Below are 19,163 nucleotides of genomic sequence, written 5' to 3'. Positions count from 1 at the left end.
TATTTTCCTCTAATATGTAATAACTCTTCAATGAAAATGTGGAATTTCATTTGCTTAATCATTTACTATGGTCTGCCTGATAATAATACAAATGTTTAGTGTTAGATTCAATTAATTTACTGGTAAATCTTGGCCTAGTTGAGAGAGAGAGAGAGAACTTTTTCAGACTGCTAATGTTTCCTTCATCTCTTTATTTATCATATCTTCTAGTTAAATCTGGTAAAAAAGCAAATGAGAATGATAACAGTATCATTAGTGCCGTTATAATTGTTAATTAAATGTTTCAGCCATAAACAACTGAACGATAACAGATGTTTTGCTATTTTGCTACAACAAAAATACTGTAGTTATGTTACAAATAATGTTAAGTAGAACAGGACTTTAATATTTTTGCATTATACCTTTATTTGGTATGGAGAAAATATTGGCAAGGAAATATAGTACGTACTAATAAATTTAAGCTGCAGTTGTAGCTGAAGCTGAGAACACATTATGTTCCCACTGTCACTGCTAATGGCTTTAAATTATGGTGCATCAGCAACATGGGTGCAATTCTACCACAAATAATAGTGGAGAAAAAGTATTTTAATAAAAACATACTGGACATGAAAGAACATATTTTACAGTTGTTTTCACGTCGATAACAGATAAATACATAAATATCGTATTATTGTGAAATAGGATGAAAATAATGAACGTGATCAGTTTTTTTTTACACAAAATAACATGCTTCCGACACTATCTATTAACGAAAAAAATAACAATCGAGCTCACAACAAGACATACATATCTAAGTCATAATTAACTTAAAAGCACTTCATATAACAAAAAATAACCTACTTATGCTAAATAGAAGCTAGAAAATTGCTCTGAATCAAGTAAGTAGGGCGAAATAACCCTGCCTCTGCCCTCAGCCAATTTTTCCAAACCAAAACATAGATCGCTTTGTTTGTATTTTATAATATTATACGTAGTACGTAATATGAGACTACATACAGTATTATTGGATACACTGAAGTAAAGCATAACTTTTAAAATAGGCAAGGAAAAAATGCATATTTATTATATACGTACCAATAACCAGGCAACAGCGCCATCTATTAACAATAAAAAAAACTAAATCTAGTTGACATATTTAAGTCAATTTTCAACTTAAAAACACTTCATATAAAGAAAAATAACCTTGTCACATATGAATAAAGTTTCTGGAGATTAATTTATGCTAAACAGAAGCAAGAAAATCACTGAATTGAGTTAAATACGTACAGCGAAATTATCTTCATTCTGCCCTCATCTGGTTTTTCCCAACCAAAGCATGATCAGTTTGTATTTTATAACACAAATAGCAATACAAGACTACATACAGTATTATTGGATACTGTGAAATACATAACGGATAACCTTTTAAAAGAGCAGAGGGAAAGATGCATATTCGTTGTTTGTATTTTATGAGGTGGTCTCGGCATCTAACCTAAGAAAGTGATAACCAGACAACAGTTCTGTAAACCCTACAGAGTGCAAAACCCAGTTATGAATATATTTAACAAGCGCCGCTAACCGATGGCAACAGTAACCGCAGGCTGCCTGTATGTATTATCTCATATTGGTACTATATTACAGATTATAAACATTGCCATCTTACACCATATGCATATGATATTGTTTACATTCTCAGAATCTCGGCTAATTGAGTACTACCAACATCTATCTTCATTGCCATTAGCTGCTAGAAGAAATATAATCTGGATAATTTTTCTTGTAAATTAAGTTAAGTTGGGTTTCAAATGTGCACATTACTTGATTGTACAAGCAGTAAGTGTGATTTCATAAGTTCCAGACATCACTTTCACATGTCCGTTATTCATTTTATTCTGCCTTGACTATAATCTGCAGCTTTAATTTACTGGTATTCTTTCTTAAGACCTCCATAGCATAAAGGTTGAATAAAGTGTATTTTATTCATACTTATAGAAGCTCCCGCTGTGAATCGGCAGGGTTTTATAACTTGACACCTTTAACGCAACTCTCGATAACTCCTTCATAGTTATGGTAAATGATGTCAACAATTAGCCGTTTCTCAATTCGGTTGTTTGTGTTGGTTATTGTTATTATTATAGAGAATAGTTTATCTAGACCTCTGAGCCTAACAATGGCTCTTCTCAGGCTGGTTTTCAGGAATAAATCCTGAAAAAAAAATTAAGACTATTTAGGAAACCAGTTTTACTTAGGAACATGATGATCCTATTAAATACAAAATCTTTGCCTTCAGCAAGAATGTCTTTTAACGTTGAGTTTTGAAAATATGTTTCTTTGATTGTTCCAAATTGGACACTCACCTGGTAAGTGTTGGACAGACATTGGTTTCTGGCATGTACTACATTTCATTCGGTCTGGATGTGGATTTGACATCAAATGACCGTGTGAAAATGCATTATGGCCTATACGTAGTCTTGTTAGTAACACTTCTTTAGCTCTTTCTTTTTGAGATGATGACATCCATGAATTAACTTCACTTTTTATATTTCCCAGTTTGTTTGTAGTTGGCACTGATGTCCAGTCTGTTTGCCAGTCTTGATATATTACAGGCTTGCTTTTAGCTCAAGTCTGGCTTTCATGACTGACATTCCTGTCCTATTTATCAACAACTGAAGTTCTGTGTTGTATTGGTAAAATGAGCATTCTTTAGATTTCTCGTGATGGGCTAGTCCACAATTAAGGGATTTTGATGAAGGAAAAATTTATTTCTGGGGGAGACCTGTGTCGCCCGGTGAAAAGATCCAGCTTTCCTCTTTTCTAGTATAAATAATCTCTAAATATACCAGAGAAAAAAGTTAGCATGGTATGCAGAGGTTACTACCCTCACACAAGCACCCAAAGGGCTTCGGGTATAAAGTACTGGGCGTGTGGAAGCCACAATTCACAGGTCTCCTGCTAATTACAGGTTTCCTCCCCAAAACCCCCAGAAGGGGAGAGCCGACCCAACGGCAACGCCTCCTCCAGCCTCAAACTACTACCTATCTGATGCGCAGACGGCACATATCGCCTTATTACGGCATTTTTTGTATGTGTCCATACCTTGAGCACTATGTACATTGTAGTGGATTTGGAATGTAAGGACGAACTTCTCTATTTTGCCAGAAAATTTTAATTTTAAATGGGAGGTCTTGGCCTGTAAATTTTATTTTGGCAATGTTGATATTTTTATTCTTGTCTTTCCTAATTGAAATTGTGTATATTTGTAGATCGTGAATATTGTTATATCTCAATTTTAAGGAGTCTAGCAGTAGTTGTTTTGAAGGAAGTTCTTGTTCATTGTTGGGTAGGATGACTGTACCCTGTACATAATTCAATGTTTCATGGCTTGTAATTGTTACTTTTATATTATTTATTTCCGTTATACTTAAAAAGGCAGTGGAGGGCTTTTTATTGGTTACTTGGATAAGCCATTTATTGTCTTTGATATGTTTACATTCCATGTCTTGTGTTAGGTAATACAGGATATAAGTTAAGTAACTTGTTTTCTATAGTATCGCTGCTGAGATTTTGTTGTCAGTTTTGAGGACTAGAAATCTTGACCAGTTATCTGGTCCAAAGAGGTCATCAAAATGTACCAATGTGGGATTAAGTTGATAATTTTTGTTTCTTTTTGGTCCTTGTTTTATGTACTTTGCTTGTCTATTAGGATTTTTATATTTTTCTGTATTGATGGGAGGATTGTCTCTAATTTAGAATTATTGTTCATTTATTGAGGACATGAGAACCAGGAGGTGCTAAGCGCCATCACCGTCAAAACCAAGATTTTCACAGAAAACGGTACATCGTATGCATAAAAATTTTTCTCAATGTGCTTTATGGCACTTTCTGGCCCTACAACATGGTCGAAAATGCCATAGAAGTCAATGCATGTTTCACCTGAAAAATTTGTAGCATGTATCGAATAAATGCTTAGAACCAGGTGTCATCTCGCATCGCGTCCCTCCACCACTAAGCGTCAAGATTTCCAGGGAAAGCAGCAGCCAATCACAGTGCTTCGTCAATGAGTGAGTAGGTGTCTCAGCCAATCAGCGCTCACGAAGCATAGCGTCACGGGATGCGGCAGAATGTAAAGAAAACTCACCCACCTCCCCCACTGACCACCGATGACAACTTCTTGCGCGGATTGGATTATGTTGCTTTGATGAGTGTTAAATCAAAAATTTTTATTATCATTAATATTATTAATAATTACTGTTCTTTTTTTCACATTATTTTGAACAGTTTTGGGTGCATTTACATTAATATTGTGGTTGTTTTTTTTAGTATTTTTTGTTTTTCTGCATTGGTATTTTTGGGGTATTTTTTGGTACGTATTTTCCTATAAACTTTGATATTAATACATGATTTGGAACTGTTTTAGGATGTATTTCCATTGATATTATTGTTGTTTTTTTATTATTTTTATGTTGGTATTTTCCAGTATTTTTTCAGTATTTTCCAATAAACATGGACACTAATAATGAATCTTTACTGTATTCTGTGTATTTACATGATTTGGAATTGTTTTAAGGTGTTTTTCCATTGATGTTGTTTTTATCATTTTTGATGTTCGTCTGTCTTTTTGGTATTTTTTTGGTATTTTCCTAAAAACTTACAAATCTGACACTTACACATAAAAAAACTAAGATCTTTAGCTTTAAAGTGCAACAAACCCCATGTTAATACCTATTATAGTTACCAAGCTACAAGACTTTAACGGTCTTACGACGATTGGACGTATTAAACGTCGAGATAAATTGTCTCCCGGGTGCCGATTGGACGTATTAAACATCGACATAAAATTTTTTTTTTTTAAATTCGCTGAAAAATACTTATAGGCCTACCAGCCGAAAACTTTTGTATCATGCACCTAGGGGGATGATGGGAGCTCACGGATCAAAGCGTTGTATTGTTTACAATCGTTATGCAGGCGTGCTTGCGAATTTCTTTCTTATCGCACTAAAAAGTATCAGTGACACATCTCAGAAATTATTTCGTCACTTTGCCATAATTTTTGCACCATTTTAAATTAGCCGTTACATGGAGTATTATATATGAAAATATGCGCAATTTCATGTAGAATAAAAAAAAAACTCATGATTGTAGCTTTTATCAGTTTTGAAATATTTTCATATAAATAACGATAAGTGCCAAAATTTCAACCTTCGGTCAACTTTGACTCTACCGAAATGGTCGAAAAACGCAATTGTAAGCTAAAACTCTTATATTCTAGTAATATTCAATCATTTACCTATATTTTGCAACAAATTGGACGTCTCTAGCACAATATTTCGATTTATGGTGAGTTTATGAAAAAACTTTTTCCTTATGTCCGCGCAGTAACTCTTCCGATAAATTTTTTCGTGCGATTGTCGTAATGTTTGCACCATTTTAAATTTGCTGTTACATAAAGTTTTATATATGGAAATGTGTGCAATTTCATGCACAATACAACTAAAAATAACCCATGGTTGTAGCTTTTATCAGTTTTGAAATATTTTCATATAAATAATGATAAGTGCCAAAATTTTAACCTTCGATCAACTTTGACTCGACCGAAATGGTCGAAAAACGCAATTGTAAGCTAAAATTCTTATATTCGAGTAATATTCAATCATTAACCTTCATTTTGCAACAAATTGGAAGTCTCTAGCACAATATTTTGATTTATGGTGAATTTATGAAAAAAAAAAACATTTCCTTACGTCCGCGCGGTAACTCTTCCGAAAAAAATCAGAAGTTTTTTCATGCGACTGTCGTAATGTTTGCACCATTTTAAATTAGCCGTTACATAAAGATTTATATGTGAAAATGTGCGCAATTTCATGTAGAATACAACTAAAAATAACTAAAGGTTGTAGCTTTTCTCATTTTTGAAAAATTTGCATATAAATCACGATAAATAGAAAAAAACCACATTCGGTCAACTTTGACTCTACCGAAATAGTCGAAAAACGCAATTGTAAGCTAAAACTCTCACAGTCTAGTAATATTCAGTCATTTATCTTAATTTTGAAACAAATTTGAAGTCTCTAGCACAATATTTACATTTATGGTGAATTTAAAAAGAAACTTTCCTTCCCTCTGTGCTCGATTCTGAGCCGCAAATCTCCGAAATGCGTACGTCGCATTCTCGTTATATTTGCTCCGTTTCATATTAGGCATTTCATAGAGTTTTATATATGAAAATGTGCGCAATTTCATGTAGAATACAAGAAAAAATAATTGAAGGTTGTAGCTTTTCTCATTTTTGAAATATTTGCATACAAAAAAATATATAAAAAATTCGACATTTGGTCAACTTTAACTCATCCGAAATGGTCGAAAACTGCAATTGTAAGCTAAAACTCTTACAGTATAGTAATATTCAATCATTTATCTTCATTTTGAAACAAATTGGAAGTCTCTAGAACAATATTTTGATTTATGGTGAATTTTTTGAGAAAACATTTTTTACATCTGCGCTTTACGAATTCATGCATCATTTTGTGATAATATTTTCTCTGTGTTGCTTTGATCGTTTTACAATGTGTTATATACCAAAATGATTGCAATTTAGTGTACAATACAACAGAAAAAAATTAACTCGTTAGGTTTAACCGTTTTCCTCACAGCGCGATTTGAATACAATTATATATGAAATTTTGTTATCGCGCTATCATATATCGCATTATTTATATATGATAATGATATTTTTTTCATTTCTGATGGTTGCATACTAAACATCAGGCAATGACAAAAAAAGGAGCCAAAAATGAACTCTTAATCTTGAAAACTAAGCACGCTGTGATTTTTTTAAAAATATATTTTTTCCGCTTCGGCGCTCACTCAGAGACCCCCTCGGCATACGGGAGACGATTTTTATTATACCCCTTCGGCGTAAGAGGGTTAACTTGCAATGACTCCTTTTTTAAAAATCAGTGCTTAGCACCTTCTGGTTCTTGGCGCCTCATATATAGTTCCATTGTTATGATATTGGAGTTTACCAATTGATTTTTGTTTGTTTCTTTTTTTACTTATGCACCCTAATTAGTGTTCTGGCTCTGCTACTTCACTTGAAACAGGGTGTTCCTTTGTAGTATTTATAGCACTTTCATTGCTTGAGGCTGTACCAAGGAAATTTGGGAGTGACATGACAATAGTCATCAACTGTGCCGGAGTTTTTCAATCATGGGGCCCAGGGGTACTCAAATCATTAAGTTCAGTAATCATAAACATATTTGAGATAGAAAAAAAAATCTTGAAAAGATATCATTGGGCCTTTGCAAAGTTAAATCTTCCGCCAATGGCACAAGTGAGAAATGACTCCCAAATGTCTGCATCCTTACCCTACCCCAAAAGGGGATGGCATAACATGATTAGTATGGCCCAAATGTAAGCAGAACCCACTTGCTCGGACTAAAAGTATAACGATTATACAATTATCCCCATCCTAATCACATTATGGGCAAACTGGACAGAATGCCAAGAGTTCTATTCCTAGAACCAGGCCCGTCACCTGGAATCCATGGTCCAGCTCCACAGAATAGTTCTACCTGAAAAACAGGTCCGAACATTGTCAGATAGATGATGGATCTACCACAGTTCTCACTATTTTGCTGTATGTCCGTTGCATTTCCATTTCACACACAAGACTGTTAACTTGGAACTGACTAATCTGAGGGACCAACTTTACTGCTCATGTTTTGCTCTCCAAAGTTGTATAAATGAAAGATCTTCAATTCACTGACTACTTATTACAATGAACCCCAAAAGGAATAGTGCCATCAGTGCACCTCACAAGGTGCACTGTATGCATTACTTAAGATTCTTTCCAGCATCCCTTCTGGCCCTAGCTGCAGTCCCTTTCATTCCTTTTACTCTACCTTCATTCACATTCTTCCTTCCATCTTACTTTCCACCCACTCCTAACAATTGTTTCAAAATGCAAGTTTTCCTCTTGTTACACCTTTGTAACCTTTTATTCTTAATTTTCCTTTCAGTGCTGAATGACTATGGGTCCCAATGCTTGGCCTTCTGCCTAAATTATATATACAGTGGACCCACATTCGCGTTCTCGGCATTCGTGGATTTCTCTATGGACCATATCTACCTATTATTAACAGGAAATTCACTGTATTTTTCTATGAGAAATATCCAGAAATTACAGTTTTTCCATATCAATTTCATGATTAACCCTTTAACGCTGATTGGACGTATTAAACGACGATATAAATTGTCTGTTGGGTGCCGATTGGACATATGGTACATCAATATAAAAAAGTTTTTTTAAAAATTCGCGGAAAAATAGTTATAGGCCTACTAGGCGAAAACTTTTGAATCACACGCCTTGGGCCTTGGGTGATGCTGGGAGCTCACGGATCAAGGCGTTGTTTTGTTTACAATTGTTATGCAGGCGCGCAAGCGCGAATTTCTTTCTTATCGCACTAAAAAGTATCAGCGACACATCTCAGAAATTATTTCGTCACTTTGACATAATTTTTGCACCAACGCAATTGTAAGCTAAAACTATTACATTCTAGTAATATTCAATCATTTACCTTTATTTTGCAACAAATTGGAAGTCTCTAACACAATATTTGGATTTATGGTGAATTTATGAAATAAACTTTTTCCTTATGTCCACGCAGTAACTCTTCTGAAAAAATCATTAATTTTTTGTCCGATTGTCGTAATGTTTGCACCATTTTAAATTTGCCGTTACATAAAGTTTTATGTATGGAAATGGGCGCGATTTCATGTAGAATACAACTAAAAACAACCCATGGTTGTAGCTTTTATCAGTTTTGAAATATTTTCATATAAATAATGATAAGTGCCAAAATTTCAACCTTCGGTCAACTTTGACTCGACCGAAATGGTAAAAAACGCAATTGTAAGCTAAAACTATTACATTCTAGTAATATTCAATCATTTACCTTTATTTTGCAACAAATTGGAAGCTCTAACACAATATTTCGATTTATGGTGAATTTATGAAAATGTTATTGTCATGATACAATAAAGTTTGTTCATACTTACCTGGCAGATATATATATAGCTGTATTCTCCGAAGTCCGACAGAATTTCAAAACTCCCGGCACACGCAGTGGGCGGCCAGGTGGTTAGTACCCATTCCCGCCGCTGGGAGGCGGATATCAGGAACCATTCCCATTTTCTATTCAGATTTTTCATACCACTGTCCCCTGAGGGGAGGTGGGTGGGTACTTTAATTATATATATCTGCCAGGTAAGTATGAACAAACTTTATTGTATCATGACAATAACATTTTGTTCATGAAACTTACCTGTCAGATATATATATAGCTGAATCCCACCATTGGAGGTGGGAAGGGACAGAATAGAAGGATTTTGGAAACACCTCAAGTGCAGATGATTGACATCTTGGTTCCTTACCTGTTAGCATAGCTGACTTCTTGATTACTGTCACCGAAGCCTGCTTTTGCTTTACTAGAGTTGCCAACAAGGTAGTGACCTGTGTAGTTGGTGCGCTCTAGATGATCTGTCAACGGGAGCGTGACCACAATGTGACTAGACCATATTGACCATACTGTGAGGGCAACGAAGCTAAAACCACCACCTGACCTAACCTATCGAAGTTAGTCCCATAACTTCTAGGCTAAAGAAAGGGAAAGCGCCTCAAGCGACCAACCCTTCAAAGTTAAAAGCACACCTATCCCTTTTCTATAGGATAGGATTCGTGCTGCTTCCTGCCCCCAATAATATTTCTACGGATATGTATGGTCCTAGCGACTCGCAGATCTCATATGTCGTCTTCACATCCCGTCGGGAGTGTGAAGCGAACACAGAGTTGCTTCGCTCAAACGTGGCACTCAGGATATTACTGAGTGTCATGCTCTGTTGAAATGCTTCCGAGGCCGCGCCCTCACCTCATAAGCATTCAATTTAAATGATTTCAAATTTTTGTTCAACATAGTGAATGAGCCTCTTTAAAAGAACTCCTTAACCATAACGCTAGGGCGTTCTTCGACATGGGCAAGTCTGGTCTTTTTACGGAACACTGAAGATTGTCCGAATGACCTCAACTTTCTTTAGTTTTATCAAGATAAAACTTGAGAGCCCCGACAGGGCACAGGACTCTCTGTGGCTCTTGCCCATATTTGTACCATCCCCTTGATCTCCAGGCCTCTGGGCCAAGGGTTAGACGGGTTTCGTTCTTAGCAAGAACGGAAGGCTTAGAGGACGCACTGAATTATGTCCTCTAGCCAAAACCTCGGATGATGGCTAAAACCTCACTAACCCTCTTTGCCGTAGCTAGAGTGGTTAGAAAATTAGCCTTTCTGGTCACGTATATTAAGTTTACAGAAATGAGAGGTTCGAAATGCTTTGACATCAGGAACTTCAGACTACGTCTAAGTTCCGTGCCGGAAGCTTCGATCTAGACAATTTCAAGATTTCCAACAGACCTCAAAGATCGTGAAGGGCTTTGTTGTTTGACAGATCCGAATCTCTGAGCCTAGAGGCCGTCAACAACATATTTCCGTATTCTACAATCGTTGGGACTGCTAGCTTATCCCATACTTCAGACGGAAAGGGAAGGCGGTAAAGTAATTCACAGATGTCAGAGGTGGAGGAACAGTCATTCTTCCTGCCCTATGTCCAGAAACGGCCCACTCCGATTGGTACACTGCAAAATATGCAGCACTGCTTTGCTTTGGCAATGAGACTTGCAATTAATCTTGAAGATCCTCTCGCTTCTTGACAGTCTGAACGCATTCAGACTCAGAGCGGAGAGATTTTAGGTACCTCTCGATGTGAGGCTGTTAGAGTAGACCGATTCTCTCAGGAGGGTCCTTGGAAAGTGCTCTCTGAAGGACGTGACCTCTGTGAATCCAGCCTCTTGAAGGCCAACATGGGGCGATCAGCGTCTTTCTCGCTCCCTCTGACGCCAGCGATTATCTTATTATATTTCCTAAGCTTTTGAATAGGGGAAAAGGGCTAACCAACTATCCCCATTCCATACTATAGGATGGCGTCTATTGCTACCGCTCTCGGATCGAGAATAAGGGGCGCAACGTAGAGGAAGCTTCTTCGTCTTCAATGTTGCAAAGAAATCTACAAAAGGACGTCCCCAAAGTCTCCACAACTCTCGACATACTTCTAAGCGGGAGATTACTCAAACGTCAGTAGTTGCTGCCGTCGATCGAGAAGATCCGCACGGACGTGCAATCGTGTAACGAACCTCTTAAGGATCGTTACGTTCCGTGCCTATGCCGATAACCATCTCTCTCTTCTTGGGATATGAGAGAGCTGCAGAATTATCTGAGATGATGTGGACCAACTCGACCAAAAAACTCACTCTTCGAGGAACTGGAGAGCCAACCAAATTGCTTCCAATTCGTTTTAGATTATGTGCCAGGACCTCTGTACCTCTGTCCGGATGCCTGGCACCCTCTCAGTATCACCTGAGGTGATCCTTAACCCATTGAGAGACGTTTAGAATTATCTCTAGATCTTTGATGTTATTTCAGTTCTCCTGTAGGAAACTGTAGAGGTCTGAATTGCAGTCCATTCAGGGAAACAAGCTTCTCCAGCGAGGAAAATGTCCCCAGCAGACTCATCCATTCCCTCACTAAGCATGCTTCCTTCCCTAATAAGGCTGCGCTTTGCATAAGCAGGAGAGCATTATTATAGTGCTATGCTGCGGTAGACTCGTACAGAATTCTGTTACAGTGCGGTAAGCAGCGCCGAACATGTCTAAGAGATATCTCTGTTGAAAATTTCTTAGCAAAAGGAAGTCGTTTATTCATGATTACCAGAAATCCCCTCAACCCGAGGCGAAAGTCATGATTGTAGGGCAGAGATACGGTTCGTCAATCAATCCCGCGGGAGAGAGAGACGTAAACGACCGAGCATAACAACGAGCTACCTGAAACTGAGTTGGTGACAGTGTGACACTGTGACAGTTACAGGCAGCAGCTTATGTTCACCTTCTCGCAGTCTTATGCCGAGTTGCCAGCTATTCTATTCATCTAAGGAATAGATTTTCCATTATTTGAACAGAAACTCTCAAGTTGGCATATTTAAGCGAAACAGAATTCGCTAAATACAGAAGCTGATTTTGTGTTGTCGTAACATTACGCTTAATTAACCAAATGTTAAATCGGAAACTCCTGGAAAGTTGCCGGGAGTACCGATTAAATATACTGCGTCATCCACAATGACAGCAACCTCTCGTCTCGCACTATTCTGCCTGAGTTACCAGCTACTCTCTTCTACGAAGGAATAGGTTTGTTACTATTATCGATCATAAGGAAATTCTCAAGCAGGCATATTTAAGCGAAACATAATTCGCTAGATGCAGAAGCTGAGTTGGTGTTGTTGTAACAATACCTTTAAGCATTGTCCTTACACCGGAAACTCCTGGAAGTTTGCAGGAAGGACCGATTAAATACACTTAAAATAACAGTCCTTTCGGTTGCCATCTGTAGAGGTAACTACGATATGCGTATATGACTTGAACTTTACATTAGTAATATGACGCAAAGATAAAATACGTAAGTATTGTAGTCACTTGAACATCTAATTCTCTACTACATTCTTTCCTCGACGAGGAAGAGAGAGAGAATGGAAATCGACTGTCTTCGTTCTCTTTGCCAAGAGAAGGAATTAATATTATTCAAATGGAAATCCTCAAGTGAGAACCGAAGATCGAAAAGGAAAGTTCAAGCTTCTTATGATATTGGACATAAGACTTCATGGACGTAGTCTATAAGTCTTTTTCCTGGATAAGCCTCTGACTAATGAATGAGAGCTCTTTCGAAATTTTGTTACTTATCCGCTTATGCGATAAAATGTTATTAAGAACTTTGTCAATGAGAACTAACCCAATTGCATGACGGAAAGTAATCCAGGAATTCGAGCATATAGCCTTCCCGATTCCCGCAGAAATCGAGGAAGGGGCAGGATTCCTGATTAGACACTGGGCTTACGACAGGAAGGACCTTAATGTTCCCCTTCGGCAGCGCAATCCCGAAAGCAGACGAGGCGTTTTATGACACCGAAATCTGCTTACAGTTTTCCTGGAATTCATCAAGTCATGGATTCTATTGAACGCTCCCTTCGTAGAAAGCGAAGTAGACATCTTGACGAGACCAAACTCCTTCCTCTTCTTCGACGACGCCCTCTTGAAGAGCGTTCTTGCAGGAATCCTGCCGAACGTCTTGATGCGTAGGACGCCTATCGTTCTGAAGAACGTCCTGGCAAGTGCTCTACCGAGCGTCATGACGTGTAGGATGCCGAGCGTCTTCAAAAGCGTCCTCGCTAGCGTCCTGGCGAGCGTCCTCGCTAGCGTCCTGGCGAGCGTCCAGATATGTAAGACATCGAGCGTCTTCCAAAAAGCTTATCAATGTTTATGACGTCGAGCGTCTTCCAGAGCGTCCTGATGAGCGTCTCTTCATGTAGGACGTCGAGTATCTGCAAAAGCTTCCTCACGTCTCAATGCTTAGGACGTTGAGCGTCTTGAAGAGACGTCCTCGCGAGCGTCTTACCGAGCGTATTGGTGCATAGAACACCAAGGGATCTGAACGGCATCTCAGAGAGGATCTTATCGAGCGCCCTGAAGCATGAAAGGCCACCCGAGAAGCGTCCTGGAGAGCCGCACGCTGCTCCTGAAGTGTGAGAGCACTATAGGAAGACGTAAGGCTATCGTCTCCAAGACGGCCTTAAAGACCTTCGTTACCTTCTAACAAAGACGGTGGCCGCCTGTGCGACATCTTGCGTCTTAGTAATGCAAATGAACATATCCAGAAACGCACTCAAAAAAGGAACGCCGAGCGTTCCGAAAGGCATCCTCGCGAGGTGCTTGCCGAACGTCCTGATTGCATTCTTTGAGCGTCTTGAAGAGCGTCCGGAATAGAAGAGCGACGAACATCAAGGGAAGCGTCATAGTGAATGACGTGCGTCAACACGAGTAACCTGAGAGGCTTCCTGGCGAGGGGAGAGCCGCTCATGAAACGCGAGCGTCCTAAGCATAAGTACGGTGATCGTCATCAGGACGAGTCTTAAGGACGTTCGCCACTCTTGACAAAAACGACGGCCGCCTGTGCGACATCTTGCGTCTTTGTCACGCTCATCGACACTGCAGAAGGGCATTTAAAAGGACGCCTGTGTGTTCTTGGGTATGAGGAATTCTTTGCCCTTCTCCTGTCGAAAACTAGGATAGTCTGTCCAGTGTCATCTCTGTCCGCTGACAGAGCGTCCCTTAGGGACGAGTAAGAGGCGTCTTGGCGAGCTGTTTGACTATGCAAATCAGCTTGCCGGACGTCAAGCTTATGAGCTTGAACAATATCCCGTTTCGTAGTAAGCGAACGTCACATAACGTATACATTGCGCCATGAGGGGAGGAGGGGAGGGGACGTCTTGGAAAGCAAGAAACAATTCTTGCTACAAGAGTAAAGACGTTCCTTCCTCTCGATAGAGCGTTGAATGTCTCGAAAGGGCGTCCTCGTGAGGGTCCTGCCTTAAGGACATTTTTTAATCTCTTGACCAAGACGACAGCCGCCTGTGCAACATTTTGCGTCTTTGTCACGCTTATCAATATTAAGTCATGCCGAAGGGACGCCAGATCAGTACTCTGACGCTCCTTCCTGACGAGAGAGAGGATGTGAAGCATCCTCTTCTCTAAAGCTTCTTTTTTAGAGGGCGCGAGTCCTTCCGAGAGCTCCAACCTTGCGGGGAGGACGCCTCGGAGGACGAGAAGCAATCTTTCACGATTCGTGCACGTGCACGATCTTTGGCAGCCTTGGGAAGCATCTTCAGGTCCTGCCGAAGGACGCCAGATTGGTGGGGGGTTCCCGTAACCCTACTTCGGTTTTCAACTTGCCCCCTCCCTGGTCCTGGGAGTCCGACAGAGGTCTAGACCTAGAGGCGTTATAGGACCGATCTGACGCCCCCTCCACAAACACTAGGGGCAAAATAAACATCACTACACTCACAACACTGATTGGAGAGCGAGCACTTTTTCAAGCTTACTTGATGTAATCCACCATAATAGAAAGGGCATTACCTCTCACAGACACTTCCTCTAGGCCCGTAAGCCATACCACAGGGTTAGGCAAAATAAAGTCTACTGGAGGTTAGTAGGTTCATTATCCTAACTTCTGTTTACTGTGGAGGAAGACCTCCTGATTCTATCATGCTCTAATTTGCGTACATACAAATCATACGTCTTCTTTCGGAATCAGTCAACATTACACTAATTACATTGATCTTTCAACAAAGAAAACATGTAAACGTCATGTATACTAAGCGAGTGTCTACCGTTGCAGACAACAAAGTCTGAAACTAGGCTAACTAGATTCAGACATCATATGCAATGAAAAATTTTTATTAATTTATGATAGCGTATGCCTAGCCACAAATCCAAGTCAATCATTCAAAAAATAAGTAGGATACTTAAGCGGCTAATGAAGTTTCAAAATCCTAGGCGGAGGTAATGGAAACAGGTGTTTTCACTACCGCGACAGAGAAAAATCTGAATAGAAAATGGGAATGGTTCCTGATATCCGCCTCCCAGCGGCGGGAATGGGTACTAACCACCTGGCCGCCCACTGCGTGTGCCAGGAGTTTTGAAATTCTGTCGGACTTCGGAGAATACAGCTATATATATATCTGACAGGTAAGTTTCATGAACAAATAAACTTTTTCCTTACGTCCGCTCGGTAACTCTTCCGAAAAAATCATAAATTTTTTCGTCCGATTGTTGTAATGTTTGCACCATTTTAAATTAGCAGTTACATAAAGTTTTATATATGAAAATGTGCGCAATTTCATGTAGAATACAACAAAAAAAACCTATGGTTGTGGCTTTTATCAGTTTTGAAATATTTTCATATAAATAACGATAAATAGAAAAAATTCGTCCTTTGGTCAACTTTAACTTGACTGAAATGGTCGAAAACTGCAATTGTAAGCTACAACACTTACAGTCTAATAACATTCAATCAATTACCTTCATTTTACAACAAACGGGAAGTCTCTAACATAATATTTCCATTTATGGCGAATTTTTGAAAACAGCTTTTTTTTACGTCCGCACGTTACGAATTCATGCATCATTTTGTGATAATATTTTCTCTGTGTTGCCTTGATCATTTTACAATGTGTTATATACCAAAATGATTGCAATTTAGTGTACAATACAACGGGAAAAAATTATCTCGTCAGCTTTAACCGTTTTGATCACAGCGCGGTTTGAATACAATTATATATGAAATTTTTTCCGCTTCGGCGCTCACTCCAAGACCCCGCCGGCATATGGGAGACGATTTTTATTATACCCCTTCGGCGTTAAAATGTTATGCACACTTTTTGTGATAAAACTACTATATATAAAAACCAGGTATAAGCATTTTTTGTTAGTTTTTCTTGAGGTTAAACTTACAAAATAGGCAGTTTTAAGTGTTTTTCTAAGGATTTTAAGTATTTGCAGATTCTAGCTATTCATTGGGGTTCTGGAACACATCCCTTGTAGGCCATTACAAAGTAATAAGAAAACAATAAAAAATGGGTTCAACACGCTGTGGATACCAAGGGAAAACTGATCTGAAATTAAGGAGATACCTTACGCCAGCTGAAGTGTGTGTGTGTGTGGTGTGGTTGTGTGTTTGTGTTTGTTGTTGTGGTGTTGTTGTGTGTGGTTGTGTTTGTTGTTTGAGAGAGAGGGAGAGAGAGAGAGAGAGAGAGAGTACATGCTAAATATTGCTATTTCTAGGATGTGAAATTATACAGTGCTGCTGGTACCTGCCCATGAGTTTGTCTAACTTCCAAAAGTACTGATGTGTTTAAAAACTAAGAATCAAATACAATCAGTAATATTAATGGAACAAGTAAGTCAATAAACAAAGTTACAATGTAATAACTTACCCCAAACTGTTGTGTGGATTTTCTGTCCCAGAAGTACAAAAAAGAGATTTGGGAAGAGCAGTGCAGCAAAGAATATAGTTCTCCCTGTCACATCAAACACCTCAAAGACAGGATATACCCATAGTCCACCAAAATAGGCAATATAGCAGATCCTGTCAAATAAGAGACAAATTTCTGCTGTAGTAAAAATAAAATACTCAAACTAAATATAGTATTTAAGCTTAAATATCACTCATGTCTTAAAAATCCTTAAGCTATGGTATAAAACAATAGTCACAAAATCATATTTATTTTTATTTTTGCAAATTTTGTTTCTTGCATACAAACCATTGCTTTACATATTCCTAAGCATCAATTAAAACTGCAAAAGGAATAACATGCTGATCCACTTGGAGAGATATCCCCAATAGTCAGGAAAACTTATCTTGTTTCCCATCTGTTATCCTCATGATGAGGCCAGCAATTTCCATGTACAACATAAAATTTGTATTAAAAATTTTTCAAGTGTTTATATCACACGAATTTTTTTTTACACAGCTAAATAGTTACTTGGGCGGGATGGAGACACAAGTCAACATTATTTTTTTATTAGGGTGCCACCAACAGATAAAATAACTTTATGTTGACCTATGGAAGATTATTATAGCCTGATCTATAAGCTATCAGATATGTTACGCTTTGGTTGGCTGAATATACAAAGGTAATGGTAAAATGTTATAGTTAATATCCAGATACATGTCTGGGAGGAACAGGATGAAAAAAAATAATAGATGAGTGAGAAGGTAAAGGTAAAGTGTAATGTATCAGAATACTCGGTAAACAGTTAATAAGATGAAAGAAGCATCTCAAGGAGTTATGACTGGTACTACATTTGACAGAAATAGGGGATGGTACACTACCCTTGGCCAACCAAATAAGTGTTAACAGAAGTAGAAGGTTGCTTAGATTCACACTTGCATTTGAGGCTAGTGAATAAGTACTCTGAACATATTAAGCCTTGTAATTAACAGCTCCTTAAATATAAGACTATGGTAAGCTGAAAGAGAAAAAATGTTTCTTGGGGTCAAAAGGAGTTAACCTCAGGCATGCATACCTATCTTAAACACTTCAATCGACAGTTAAGGACATACAGAAATTCAGTTATCTACCATTGTACCTTTTTCTGTAACAAACTTCGGCACATGAAGAAAAGATATCCCTTTTACTTTAAAATTAAAAATTAAGCAGCATAATACAGATCACATTTACATATACAGGCAGGCCACAGGTTACGACGGGTTCGGGTTACAATGTTCCGAGGTTAAGGCGCTTCTCAATTATATTCATCAGACATTATTTCCAGGGTTACGACGCATGTTCCAGGGTTACGACGCCTACAACGCTCATCTGGCAGATGAAATATGACACCAAAAATGCAAAATAATCAATATTTGAAGGTTTTTTGGATGAAAAATGCAATAAGAATGCATTTTACATAGTTTTCAATGCACCCAAAGCATTAAAAGTAAGGTTTTCTTAGGATTTTTGACGATGTTCCGGCTTACGACGCGTCTCAAGAATGGAGCCCCGTCATAACCTGGGGACTGCCTGTACATATATATGCATTATGTTTCACTCATCATTTTGTAGTCTGTGCCTTTTGATTCAGTTAATGTTATATATCAGTGTATTTCACTGTTCAAATTAATGATATTTTACTCTACTGTCTGAAGTACTGTTTGCAAGTTATTCATTTTTTCTTCACAAATGAAAATTTAAAATTAATTATTTGGATACTTACCTACTCTTAAAGTTAGCTTATATCTTTGTGCCAAGAGGTGCAATCAGCATTAAAAATAAAACAAGATAACGCTTGGTTAACCTGCTAGGACTGTCTCTGTAATCACCTGTTTCCCACCAGGTGGTGCTAGAATGTTTATGCTCTTGTCAAAAATCTTCATGACCAACCGCTAAGATATGGGGCAGCTGGGTAGGTTTCCACTTTAACAGTAGGTAAGTACGTATTCAAATAACTAATTTTATTATAAAAATTTTCATTATTTGGAATGAATCTTACCTACTGTTAAAATGAGTTAATTACCACATTGAATGAGTATGGTGGGTTAGTGCAGCCATAGAAACAATGTTCAGCCAAGCGAACTAAAAGCTTCTTAATGAAGGGAAAAAAAAAGTTTCTCAATGTTCCTGCCTGTGTGATCCTTGCAGGCAAGTATTGTTGCCAGATGTTGGAACCATAACATGGTGTAAGGGTCTCATAGTGA

At 38.3% G+C, this 19,163-nt stretch overlaps 2 protein-coding genes across 9 annotated transcripts in view; one reads left to right on the top strand and one right to left on the bottom strand.

Moving 5' to 3' along the window:
• The window catches only part of LOC135219629 (tRNA N6-adenosine threonylcarbamoyltransferase, mitochondrial-like), a 62,855-nt gene extending 58,628 nt beyond the window's left edge, over positions 1-4,227 (top strand). The window contains exon 10 of the transcript XR_010315473.1: positions 3,751-4,227. The gene's annotated coding sequence lies outside the window, so the exon portion shown is untranslated. The remainder of the gene's footprint in view (positions 1-3,750) is intronic.
• Positions 1-19,163, bottom strand: part of LOC135219630 (androgen-dependent TFPI-regulating protein-like) — a 165,795-nt gene that overhangs the window by 16,605 nt on the left and 130,027 nt on the right. The window lies entirely within an intron of this gene.

The sequence above is a fragment of the Macrobrachium nipponense genome, chromosome 1, assembly GCF_015104395.2.
Source record: "Macrobrachium nipponense isolate FS-2020 chromosome 1, ASM1510439v2, whole genome shotgun sequence".
NCBI lineage: Eukaryota > Metazoa > Arthropoda > Malacostraca > Decapoda > Palaemonidae > Macrobrachium > Macrobrachium nipponense.
This window is presented reverse-complemented; position numbering and strand designations above follow the sequence as displayed.